General features: G+C 61.3%; 1 pseudogene; it reads left to right on the top strand.

The window, feature by feature from the left end:
* The first annotated feature begins 2,069 nt into the window (after nucleotides 1-2,069).
* On the top strand, nucleotides 2,070-11,902 carry LOC132597743 (glutathione S-transferase Mu 1-like; annotated as a pseudogene).
* Nucleotides 11,903-12,788: the final 886 nt, after the last annotated feature.

The raw sequence follows: 12,788 nt of genomic DNA, 5'->3' as shown, positions 1-12,788 counted from the left end.
GCTCTGGGCATGGAAGGGGGCAGGTCCTGGCGCCACCTGGCCTTTGTGCTTCTGGCCCAGCGTGGCTTCAACAGGACTCAGGGGCTCCAGGTGCCGAGTGGTAAGATCTGCAAACTCCAGTCCCTCCATCGGAATCCACGCCGCCTTTTCCTCCCTCTTCCTGGGCCTCCTCGGCACTCCTGGAATTTAAATGTCTCTAACTGACCACTCAGGTCCTCTGTGAACGGCAGATGTGGAGGGCGGAGAGTGGAGGTGCTTCTGCAGGGGGAGCAGGCTCACTCACCTTTCTGTCTGGGGAGGAAGACGCCCTGAGGCCCCTGGGAGAGGACAGCAGAGGCGCCTGACTCAGCATCTTAGCGGCAGCACCAGGAAGCGCCTGGCCCAGGTGTGCTAGTTTCCTTTACACACTTGCTCACCGGCGCCCACACACAGGTCCACGTGTGCACACCCGACGCAAAGGCCACGATCGTGGACACATGCGTGAACCTGTCTGCAGAACTTCCTTCTTACCGTCACCCAGACAAACACACCCAGACCCTGCTCACATCTCCGCAGGAAGACATCCTTCCCTTCCCTGGGCATCTTCCCGTCCCGTGTCTGTCATGGCTCGGGGGCCGACATGCACGTTGCACGGTGACCTCCAGCACGCTCACGTGCCTTCCCCAGCTCACCTTGAAAACGCGCAGTGCAGTGCGTGCTCACACGCCCTGAGCCCCTCTGTTCCAGGCCCCGTGCAGGGTGACAGTCCACCCGTCACACACCCCCTCCTTCCTCAAGCAGCATCCCTGGGTGGACACGTCTTCCCAGCCGCGCCTCTTCCCTCAGGGCTGAGTACGGGCAGCAATGTCATGTGGGGAAGGAGGCTGGGAGCCTGGGCTGTCCGCTCAGCCCGGCTCATATTAAGTTCCTTGGTTCATTTATCCTTGCATAACCTCACTTGCCTTGTGAGGCCATCAATAAACAGATACTCAAATCCAGCCTCACTTTCCTCATCCACAGAGTAAATGAAAGTACCATCGCTTTATCTCCATCATGGCAATGTTATGGGAACCAGCCCTGATATATGAGGAAGCAGCCTGGGAAGTGTAACACGCGTGACACATGGGCTCTTAGGGCCGTTGGGCCCATGTGTGATGTCCAGTCCGAGAGCCAGCAAAGGTAGGGGCAGCATTTTCCCGGTGTGAGTGGGTCCCGCAGCTGCTCTTGCCAGGGCTCCTGGTCCAGGGCTCAGTGAACCAAAGCAGAAATTTCACTCCCAGTCCCCCTTCCTTCCCGCTGGTGTCACCCTCATCTTCACTCTCGTCTGCCCCAGACACGTCCTGGCTACAAGGCCAAGGGCTTAGGAAGATCCAGGAGTGCCGGCACGGGGTCCAGCATCTGCCCTGGGCGTGTGGGCTCACGTGGGCCCTGCTCCCAGGCTCCTGTGGGCTTGTGCCTGGGAGAGCTCCTCTCTGCTCCTGGGCCCTGGAGCCGTGCCAAGCCGCTGCCAGGACGGGAGGCCCTGTGGTGCGGATGGGCTGCTCTTGAATCTGCGATACCCCAGCTCCACTGCCCCGAGGCAACCCCCACTAGCACCCTGAGCCGGGCGTGGGAAGGCCGGGTTTGGCCGAGCCTGAGTCCTCAGTGAGCTGTGCCATGGTGGCTGGTACAGGCCGGGGTAGCGCAAGGAGGGCGGGCAGCACGCTGGGGCCAGTGCCAGCTATGGAAGGAGGCCAGCAGCTGGCCTCTAGCTGGCTTTTGTCCACAGGAGCATGTGAGAGGTGATGGGGCCATTCTGTAGGAGGGCTGTCTGGCTTTGGGGCTCAGAACAGTCTCAGATTCAGCTCAGAGCTTTTATTCCTTTAGCTCAGCGCTAATGAGCCCAGGACAGGGCCTGTCTCCCTGGTCGTCCTCCCGCAGCACTATTTAGAGAAGACATTCCACTGGGACACCTGGTACTTTGCAGAGCAGACGAACATTTCTGGACTTTCTGGGGGGAGAGGGAGGCTGAGGCTGGAATACCAGGAAAAGGGCCTCCTGCCAGCAGGCTCGGGGCCTTGGAAGCTCGGGGTTCCCCTAGGTGGACAGCGATGGGGTGGATGAGGGCCCCAGGTAAGCCTTCTGCAGGGGTGAGTGTGCGGGGCCCCTCCTCCCTTCTCCCTCCTCGGGCTCTGCAGTTTCCCGAAGGCAGGCTGGCCTGGAGGCCTGCTTGGAGCCGGGCAGACAGGGCCTGCAGCTGAGCTGGTGTGGGGGTGGAGCCTGTGAAGTCCGCAGAGCTCCAGCCGGGCTCCGCCCCGCGGCTCGAAGGGATGACATCACCCGAGTGAGGGCTCTGGCCTGCTTGGGCTGCGATCTGGAAGCTGGCACCGCGGGGCTCCAGGACTTCCTGGGTAGCCCAGGCCTGCTTCTCTGCTCATCCCCTGAATCCTGCTCGGGCCCTGGGTCTCTGCTTTGGGGTCCTGGAGCCGGCACCTGGATATTCAGACGTCCAAGTCTGGGGCTCGGTTCTTCCGCCAGAGACCATCCCTGGGGCAGGCGGCCGGGCGTTCCTCCCCACCCGGCCCGCACAGGCTGCTCCGTGGTTCTGAGGCTCCACGGAGGGGGCCTCGACCCCTGGTTCCGGCCAGGCGACAGTCAGCCGCAGCAACTCCACCGTGCCCTGCCGTGGGTCCACACCTCCCCACCCCGCTGGGTGCCGGGGGCGCCTGCCGTGGGTCCACACCTCCCCGCCCCCTGGGTGCCGGTGGCGCCTGCCGCGGGTCCACACCTCCCCACCCGCTGGGTGCCGGGGGCGCCTGCCGTGGGTCCACACCTCCCCACCCGCTGGGTGCCGGGGGCGCCTGCCGTGGGTCCACACCTCCCCACCCCACTGGGGGCCGGGGGCGCCTGCCGTGGGTCCACACCTCCCCACCCCACACGGTGCCGGGGGCGCCTGCCGTGGGTCCACACCTCCCCAGCCCGCTGGGGGCCGGGGGCGCCTGCCGTGGGTCCACACCTCCCCACCGCGCTGGGGGCCGGGGGCGCCTGCCGTGGGTCCACACCTCCCCGCCCCACTGGGTGCCGGGGGCGCCTGCCGTGGGTCCACACCCCCCCACCCCGCTGGGTGCCGGGGCCGCCTGCCGTGGGTCCACACCCCCCCACCCCGCTGGGGGCCGGTGGCGCCTGCTTGCGGAGCATATGCTTGGCTGGTTGCTTGATGTCTGCTGTTTATCCGTCTCTTCCCACTTAACTTCTGTTCCCGCCAGGCCCATCTGGCTCCCTGGTACCTGTCTTTCCCGCGGGTGCCCCCCGCCCCGCTGTCCTCCTCCACCACTTCCCTCCCAGGGCCTGGCTCTCCCCTCTGGGCCACCGAGGGAGCCCTTGACCTTGGGTGGAGGGGCAGTGAGGGGCATCGGTGTCCCTGTAGTGTTCGGGCCGCCCTTGGGAAGGGAGGTTGAGGTGGGTGGTGGAGGGTAGCGTGGGAGGGGCCTGGACTGAGGAGGGGGCTGGGGCCTGTGGGAACCCCGCCCTCCCCGGTCATTCTCAGCGTCCTTCCCATCAAGGGCTTTGCTGGGTTGCGGAGGGGCCGGGGTGTGGGTGGGACACCATGTAGATACTGCCCTCGTCCCGAAGCAGGGGGAGGAAAGTGACCGTGAGTAGCAGCAGGAGAGGATGAGGACAGGGAAGCCCCAGAACCCGGGGTGGACCCCAGCCCTTCCTGCCGAGCGGGGCCGTGGCAGTCTGGTGGTTTGGGTGAAAGGAAAGTCGGTGGCAGCGAGAAGCTGCAGGTGCTCCCGGTGGGCACGACGGGACAGGCTGGCCTCCCCTCGGCCGGCAGGTCGGGCCCGCCCCGGCCCATCGCCCCCGAGTCATTGCCCCTCCCCTGGCCTCCTGCCTGCTTGCACACCCGCACACACCTTGCACACACTCACCCCCAGAGCGCATCTCCCGGGTGAGATGTGGTGGCTTCTGCCTCCACCAGGACCCACGAGGGGCTGGCGGAGCCTGAAGGAGGGTGGAGAGGAGGGAACAGAACCTCGCAGGGCAGGGACTGGGTCGCTCCTCCGGGCTGCGCTGGGCCCGAGTCAACAAGGATCCGCCGCATGCTCCCTGGAAGCGTCTGCTTCCCTCGGAAGCCACGGGGCTTGGCGGCCAGGCCTTGCCGTGTGCTGCTCCGTCTGGCCGCTCCGCCGGCTGCTGGCCCGCTCCCTTGGCCTCTATTCCTCTTCCCTTTCCTTTCTCCTGAGCCTCCTTTTTCCTGCCTCTCCCCCCATCCCTGTCCAGCCACGTCCATCCGTGCCACAGTCCCACCTTCCTCCCCTCGGCCTTCATCCATCCAGTTTCTTCTCGCGTCTCTGCTGTTTCTCCCGTGTTCAGATTCTCTCCATCATACATATTCAGCAGCTCCTTGAAAATCCACCTAGACTATTCTCAGTGCTAACAGCCTGGATCTGCTTCAGGAATAAAGAATAAAACTTCTCACCCCATAATTCTGCGTCCCTGTCTCCGACCCCAGCCTGGATTAACTGCCTGGCAAGTATCGGTGAGGCCGCCTACCCTCTCGGTGCCTCCTCCAGTGTGAGGCCTGCGCTGCAGGGCGAGGACCAGCAAAACAGTGAGGTCAGGGGGCAGGAAGCCCCACACCTCGGGGACAGGTTCCCGTGGAAGGGATTTGAGGAGCTCAGTCCTAGAAATTAACGTAGGCCCCAAGCACCTGACCCTTTGGTGACTGACAATCCTTTTACACCTGCCCTATTGCACCCCCCTTACAACTCGTGTGGGAGGTTCAGAAACGAAGGAACTGTGGCTTCGGGCCGGGACTTGCTCCACCAGCACCTGCAGCGCTGGACAAACAGCTGGGCTTGGGATGCCAGCCCTTGGCCGTGGCCGGTGAAGGACAGAGAAAAGTGGCAGTTGAGGGAGGAGGGCCTGAGACACTGCCCCCCGGCCCCCCCGGGGGGAGGGGAAAACAGGGAGGAGGGGGGAGCAGGCCCGGAGGGGCCACAAGCCTGGGAGGTGGGGCGGGGCTCATGATCACCCGGCCCCCCTGGTTGCCGGCTCCTCTCTCTGCCTTTTTATCTTCTGGCCCTGGGATTCCTTCTCTGCTTTATTCTTCTTTCTCTGCCTAACCTTCACAGCAACTGCCCGTCTTCCCCCATCCTCGGGGTCCAGCCCCCACCTCTGCTCCCTTTCTCTTCCGTCTTTCCCATTCCTCACATCTCTTTGCCCCCTGACCACCTCCTCGTAAGCTGCCCGGCCTTTGTCTCTCAGTGACAACGTGGTCAGTGCAGCCTCAAGGTGGCTGGGGCAACCCTCCTTTATGAAGCCCGTGGGCTGTCGGAGGGGACCGCATCCCTCCTCCACAGCTCCTGACTCTGGTCTAAACTCCCAGGGTGGGCCCCGTGCACCCCTTCCTTATGAGCCCCGGCACCCAGCTGACGGGCACCTGGCCACACAGACTCGCCTCGAGGCTGGTCGTGGGGCCTCCGGCAGCTGCGGTGCAGGCAAACCTCCTCTTCTCCAGGGAAGGCTCCCGCCAGCCCCTCCCGCCCACACAGCCAGCCTCCGATGCCCAAAGAGGACACTTCCGCCCCGAGACACCTACCTCGGTTTTACATGGGACTCCTGGGCCAATGTCCTAATACTCTCTTAAACATTCTTTTATTTCTGTCTGGAAAAGAAAAACAAATCTAACAAACCCTTCAACACCCACTCTGTTTCAAACACTCTATCCCACCGAGGAGGTTCCGTCGGTGTGGTCCTCAGGTGGGGAAGGGCAGCCGTGCCCTGTGGCTCCCTTTCATGAGCGCTGCCTTCCTTGCTGACCCCCCCTGCTCTCGTGTCCCGAGCCCTGGCCTCCTATGCAGTGTGAGGCGGTGGAGGGAGAGCTTGGGCTCGGGGTCTCCGGGCCCCCTGCCCTGGGGCTGCAGGTGTCGTCAGTTTTAGGAGAGCAGTGAGCTGGGGCCCCTCGGATTCCCCAGGGAGATTCCCGAGTGCGCAGCTGGTGCCGTGAGAGCTCAGTGAGCCCAGCTCGGCCCGGCCGGTCCAGCTGTGAGGTCTGGGGCGCTCATGAGCCTCTCCGAGCTCAGGTCCTTATCTGTGAGGAAGCAACAGTAAGAATCCTGCATCGCCGCGTTGCCGAGAAGATGAAATGAAGAAGCAGGGGTGCGAGCACTGGGTGCACGCACAGAGCTCTAGAGAAGCAGGCGTGGAATGCCGAGGCGCCAGCACTGCACGGGGATGACGGGCATCCCCTGCCCTCGGGGAGGCTCAGCGAGGAGCACGGATGCCCGGGGCCTCTGCACGGGGAAGACGGGCATCCCCTGCCCTCGGGGGGGCTCAGCGAGGAGCACGGATGCCCGGGGCCTCCGGAGAGGCCAGCGACGTCACTGCCTCCACCAGCTCCATCAGCGTCCCGTCATCTGCCTGGATGGGCACGGCTAGCACATCAACATCTTCAGACCCTCGTCTTTGGTGCCAGAGATGCGGGAACTAGGTCAGCCCATCCAGGTTGGAGGTGAGGCCCCGGCAAGAGAGCAGCCTGATCTCCTGCCTGGATGAGAAGGCAGGAGGCGGGCACAGAAAACATGATCTCACTATAAAATCGACAAATACCATTGGTGCGGGAGCAGAGGCACTGAGGAACTCTGTCCTTCCGCGGTCTGTGCCGTATTCTTGGGGAACCACAAGTCCTCCCGACAGCGCTTGTCGGCTTGGATCACACGTCTGCACCCAGCCTCGCGGACACATCCACTTAATACAGGTTACTTGACTGAATGACTGGGAAAGAGAAGGAATACAGAGAGGGAAATAAAGGGAAGAAGAGCTGAGCTGTTCTATATAATCCGTTGTGTGGAAGGCCCGAGCTTCCCGGCTTTTGTGCTGATTGGGGCACAATTTAAATTCGACTTCCTGCCTCAAAAGGAATCATAGCACCAACAAACCAAATGCCTTGCGCACTTTGCATTTTGGCAGGTTGGCACAGGACAGGGGCACCTGGCTGCTGGGGGTGGAGGCATCGCTGGGTTGGGAGGGGGCCGAGGAACTGCAGAGCTTGGAGGACAGTGCAGGGTGTTAGGATGGGCCAGCTAGTCCAGAGACTACAGGAGAGGAAGCCGAGGCCCAGACGCTCAAGATCACCCAGCTTGTTGGTGGCAGAAGTGGGAACAGCACAAAGATCTTCTGACCCCCAATCTTGAGCGCTTCGCAGGATTGCAAGCTGCCCCCTAAGGAACAATTCCAAAAGGGGACATGACTCCAGAGACAGGCTGAGCTTGGTCAGAAGGCGTCCATCCCAGAGAGAGGGGTACTGAGGACACCCTGAGATCCTGCCGTGGCCTGCAGATGTGAAGGCTTCCCAAGGAAGCAGAGATGTGGAGGAAAGTTTGGAGATGCACAGCCTGCAGCTTGGGGCAGAGACCCCGTCTCCAGGCTTCCCCGATGACCCTCCTTTGTACTCAGGCTTGGTGAGGACCCCAGTCTCCACCTCTGCTGTGGTCGGAGCGGGGGATGGGGTGAGAGCCTTGCTCTGGCTTCTGCCTGTTGGCTGTGCCTCCTGGTCTCCTGCTTGGATGGAGCCAGGAGGGAAAGAAGAATGGAAAGAGAAATAGAAGTAGCTGGAGGATGAAGGATGCCCATCTGCCGTGTAGTGATGGGGCCTGAGGAGGAAGGAGGCTATGTAGGCTCCCAGCTAAGAGGCTGAATCGGGGCTCCCTGGCGTCCACAGGCCCGAGGAGCAGCCCGTGCTTGTGGGAGGTCAGAGAATAGAAGAGAAACCTGACAGACTTGGAGCCAGTTAAATCTGGGCTGAAGTCCTGCTGTTCTGGGTCAAATCGCCAACCTCTCTGAGCTCACTCCCTAACACGGGTAGCACTACCAACCTTAAAGGGTTCGAGTGAAGATTCAACAATAAAGTTCCAGCCCAGCTCCTGTGAAGCATCTCCACTCGGAGCACAGAAACCAGCACCCGGCCCACGATCCTGGGTTACTGGGACATCCGCGGGCTGGTGCACGCCGCCCGCCTGCTCCCAGAGTACACAGACTCGAACGATGTGGAGAGGACGTACACGATGGGGGATGCTCCCGACTATGACAGGAGCCAGCGGCTGAGTGAGAAATCCAAGCTGGGCCTGGACTTCCCCAATCTGCCCCACTTGACTGATGCGGCTCACGAGCTCCCCCAGAGCAACGCCGTCCTTCGCAAGCACGACCTGCGGCGAGACAGAGCGAGAGAAGATTCGCGTGGATGTAGGAGAACCAGGTTTTGGATGTCCGCTTGTACGTGGCCAGGACCTGCTACAGCTCTGACTGTGAGAAACTGAAGCCTGCGTGCTTGAAGGAGACCCCTGGAAAGATGAGGCTCTTCTCAGATTTTCTGGGGAAGAGGCCTTGGTTTGCAGGGAGCAAGCTCACCTATGTGGACTTCCTGGCTATAACATCCCGACGTGCACTGCATACGTGAGCCCGAGCGCCTGCATGAGTTCCCAAACCTGAAAGACTTCATTTCCCATTTTGAGGGCCTGAAGAAGATCTCTGCCTACACGAAGTCCACTCACTTGCCTCCAGGCCCCCTGTTTCTAAAGATTGCTCTATGTGGGGTAACAAGTAGTGTCCTGGAACCAGGAGACGGGAGTGGGGAGCTGGTGCCCTGGAAAACAGCTGGATCTCGTGCACCCAGAACCATCTGTGTTTTTCTTCCTCCTTCTGTTCACTCTGGATGCCTTCTCGGCCCCCTTATCTCCCTCCCAACTCCCTTTTCATCTATCCTTTAAAGCTTCCGTCCCCACTTTTCTTCAGCAAAGTTCCTCCCCACCCCACATTGTCCCTCCTGCACTAAAGACAACCAGACGACCCTTCCCTTCCATGGTGCCTTCTGCTATGGGGAGCCCAGCCAGACCCCTGGCCCATAGCGCTCGCTCTGAGCGCCCAGCCCTGCCCTGAAGACTGGAATTGGCCTGGTGTGCTGGCCCTGCTTCCCGGTGTGGTTCCGGCCCAGCCCTGTCTGAACCCCAGTAAAGCTTTCAACATACCTGCAGGAAAAAGAAAAAAGATTCAGCAATAAATGTACTAGAATCCCTGGAGCGTAGTAGGTGCTTCTAACTGCTAGTCCCCTTCCTCTCATGATCCCAGCTGGCCCAGCCCCCTCGCTTTGCCCTCCAAGCTTCTGAGAGCCGAGACCAGGTGACATCCTCCAGGTGCCCCAGTTGTTCTGACAGAGGAGGGCCCAGTGATTCCTGTCCAGGGTCTTCTTCCTGTGGAGCTTCCTGGAGTCACCGCCAGGCACCAGAGCCCCGGTCACAGACTCTCGGGCACGTGTCTTAAAGACAATGATGCAAAGTGGTCGCACAGCAGATCCCGGGGTTCAGGAGAAATGTAACTGTTGGTCTAAAGCCACAGGTGACCAATGCACAGCGAGGGGCCACTTTGACCGCGAGCGCCCTGAACCCCAGACCAGCTCGGACGGGCCTGCCCTTGTCTGGAGAGGTGAACAGGTCATAGCCCCGCAGCCTTGGTCCCTCTGCCACCTGCTGGCACGTCAGTAAGAGACGGATTTGCAGGCAGACAGACGTCAGTTCAAATCTCAGCTTTATCACCTTCTGGCCGCACAACGTGGGCAAGTGGCTTGGTCTCCCTAAGCCCAGCTCTCTGGTCTCAAAAGGAGGACGATGGCTCACTCGGAAGGCGGCCTCCAAGAGCAAGCCGCGAGAGGCACACCATTTAATCACCACCCAGTGGAGATGACTGGACGGTGCTTCAGATGCTGGTGGTGTTCAGTGGCCCGACAGCCAGACCAGTGACTGGTGGCCTTGACTGTGTACTTCACTAACTTCTGACCTCCTCTGTCCCTTTGCCTCGCTTAAATCAGACCCAGTGCCATTAAGTCCCGATCTCCTGATTCCTCCTGTCAGCCTGACCCTCCGCGGTCCCCGCATCTTCTGAGTGGCCCTGCTGGAAAAGACCCATCCCACCTGGCCGCTGGCTCACCTGGGGCACAGCAGGTAGGTCTCCCTCCTAGGGTGACTCCTTGGGCCAGGAGCCAGCGGTCCCTGGCAGGAGGGGGCCGGGGCCCCTGGAAGAGGGATGAGCGTCCTGCTTCTGGGGTCGGGCCTCCGCTTGGGAGCTGGCTCAGGCCCGTCACCGGTCGCTCAGCCTCCCGGGGAGCCTGCCGTGTGGGGTGTGTGACCAGCCCTTTGCCCTCTGTGCCCCTGGCCTGCATCCAGCAGACCCATTCACACCTCAGTTAGCCACTTAGGGAGAAGAAAGAGCAGGGGGAGCTGGAGAAATCTGTCCAGACCCTGATGAATAGTTTCCCAAGCCTGCCAGTTGCCATGGCAGCCAGCTGGGAGCACCGTTTCCAGGGCCCGAGGCGCTCAGACCTGCATAAGGGGCAGCGCTGCTGGGCTGCTGCCCACTCACCTCCCCCACCCAGCCTCCTGGCTCCTTAGCAACTGCCGTCACCAGCGCCATCGCCGCCACCGCTGCAGCTTCTGCACTGGCGGCTGGGCGTGGGAGTGGGGCACTGTCCAGAGATGCTCTCGGGGGAGGCAGGGAGTGCATGTCCAGCAGAGCTGAGGTGCTTATGAGGTTGGGAGGGGAAAGCCTGGGCCAGCCTTGCTGCCACGGCCCCGGGATCCTTCATGACTACATGGAAAAGCAGCTCGTAATCTTGGGGTCGGATGATCACCCCTGATTTCTAAGAACATGTTTGTGTATCTCTGTGTATGTGGATTTTTCTGAGAAAGAGTTTATAGTTTTTATCCAACTCTCAAAGAAGACTAAGATCCCCAGTAGGTAAGAGCCGCAATTACAGAGGCTTTTGCTTTCAGAGTCAGAATGATCTCAGGGACTGGCTGATCCACAGGCTTGGGAGGTACGCACAGAGGAAGGGGTGAGCGCGGCAGCGTAGGGACAGACGGCGTGCTACCCGGGGACCCCCACGGGGACTGAAACCTACCATCTGCCCCACTGGGGACCTCTGGGAATAGGGGTGGGGTGACCCTCCTGACCGTCCTGAATGTTCCGTCCTTCCCGCCCTCCTCCGCCTCGCAGCTCTCCCCCGAGGTCGGCCGTGTAAACCACGTGTGTTTGCTGTGCCCAGGCCCTGAGCTCCTCGTCTTCCACACCTGTCCACAGGGTCCCATCAACCCTCACGCCGGGGGAGTACGTTCCCTCACCACTGATGTTTAGAGACGAGAATATTGAAGCAACAAAAAAGTAAGCCATCTGCCAAGTCGATGCAGTTAGGCGTCGGAGGGGCGAGGGGCCGTGGACCAGGGCGCCCCGGCCTGACCCCAGCCTGCGAGCTCGGGGCCCGGTCTCCGGTCTCCCAGGCACACACCAAGGATCCTGACGAGTCCCACCCCAAAGGAGTTAAAAGAGGCAGCACGACATTTGAAAAGCGCTTAGAACAGCCCCTGCCACCAAACGAAGCAGAGGCAGAGCAGGGTCCAGCCACATTCTGTCCGGTTCTGGCGCTCAGGCGCCCGAGAAGGTGTTCACGGTGCTTCACGTCATCTCTCCAGGGCCGGACCACGACGTGCGGAGTCCCTGCTCCACACTTGGCACCACAACACCGAGGTGGGACAGGTGCGTGGGCTCCTGGAGCTGGGTTTCCCTGTCTCCCAGGAGCAGGGGTCACAGTGTACCCTATTTTCTTGGGGGACGCTGTGTAGAGTCACTGTTGGCTATGCGCCGGTCAAAGCAAGCGACCTCAGGGCGTCCTTGTAGACTGAGCCATGCTACAGAGATGCGCCCATGCCTGTGGCTCAGGGCAGAGAGCCCGGGCTGGTGTCCCTGGGTGGGTGTCCCTGGGCAGGCAGATGGCACGGTGCCTCTGGGTACCATGTGCCTGGATCAGCAGCCAGAGCAAGGAGGCTCGGCGATTCCGAGGGAGCGGGAAGGCAGCAGGGGCCCAGCCGCCCCAGGCTTCATTGGCAGGTGGTAGGGGGGCTAGAGAGGGAGGTGAGGGGAGCTGCGGGGGAGCCCTGGAACGCCCCCAGGCCGGGTGGGCTGTTGGCATCCTCTCAGAGGGTGATGGGGAAATGATGGCTTTATTTGTCACTGCTGGGGAGAAGCACAGGGTACCATCCGATCCGCAAGCCGAGGGATCAGTCATCTGCAGGCTCTGGGGGGAGCAATCTCACGGCCCCTCTTCTTGCCCCAGAGGCGCACGGTGTTGAGAGCAGACGGTGAGGGGGAGGCTGGTGGGTCCTGATTCCTGAGTCACTTGTCTGCCGGGCTTCCTTTTGGGGGTACCAGCAAGTACAGCACGCTCCAGCATCTTGGACAAACAAGCAGCCGGATGGCAGGGAGGCGAGGGTCAGACAAAGGAGGTGACGCCGTGAGTGACTCGCACCCAGTCAGGAGCCGTAATCGGAGGTGATTAATCCACGGAGGAGAAAGCCTGGGAGGCACGGCTGACTCAGGGCTGAAGCTTCCTCGTGGCTGCTCTGTTCCCTGCCTCACCTGCCCCGCTTGCAGGCTGGAGGGGGAGGCTTGTGGGAAAGGTGAGTGATTCAGAGGCACTTTAAAAAGCAGCGTTTCCTAAGCTGATGAGCTTCTGATTCTGAATCAAAGGTGTTTTTTTTTTTTCTTTCATTTTCCAATGGTAATGTGAGGAGGTTGGGGTCTTTTCTGAGAATTAGGGGCGGAGCCCAGGGTGGACACTGCCAGGGCCCTGGACAGGCGAAGCAGTGATAATGCCCACACCAGAAAAGTGAGGGGTTTGGGGACGGCCCTGATGGGAGAGGCTGGCAGGTTGTCCAGTTAAGGCACTTGGCTATGAACCCAGTTTGGACTCCCTAGCTCTGCTCAGGTGACCCCGCCTTTCT

The sequence above is a fragment of the Globicephala melas genome, chromosome 8, assembly GCF_963455315.2.
Source record: "Globicephala melas chromosome 8, mGloMel1.2, whole genome shotgun sequence".
NCBI classification, from domain to species: domain Eukaryota; kingdom Metazoa; phylum Chordata; class Mammalia; order Artiodactyla; family Delphinidae; genus Globicephala; species Globicephala melas.
Note: the sequence above shows the minus strand (reverse complement) of the source record. Positions and strands in the feature narration are given on the sequence as shown.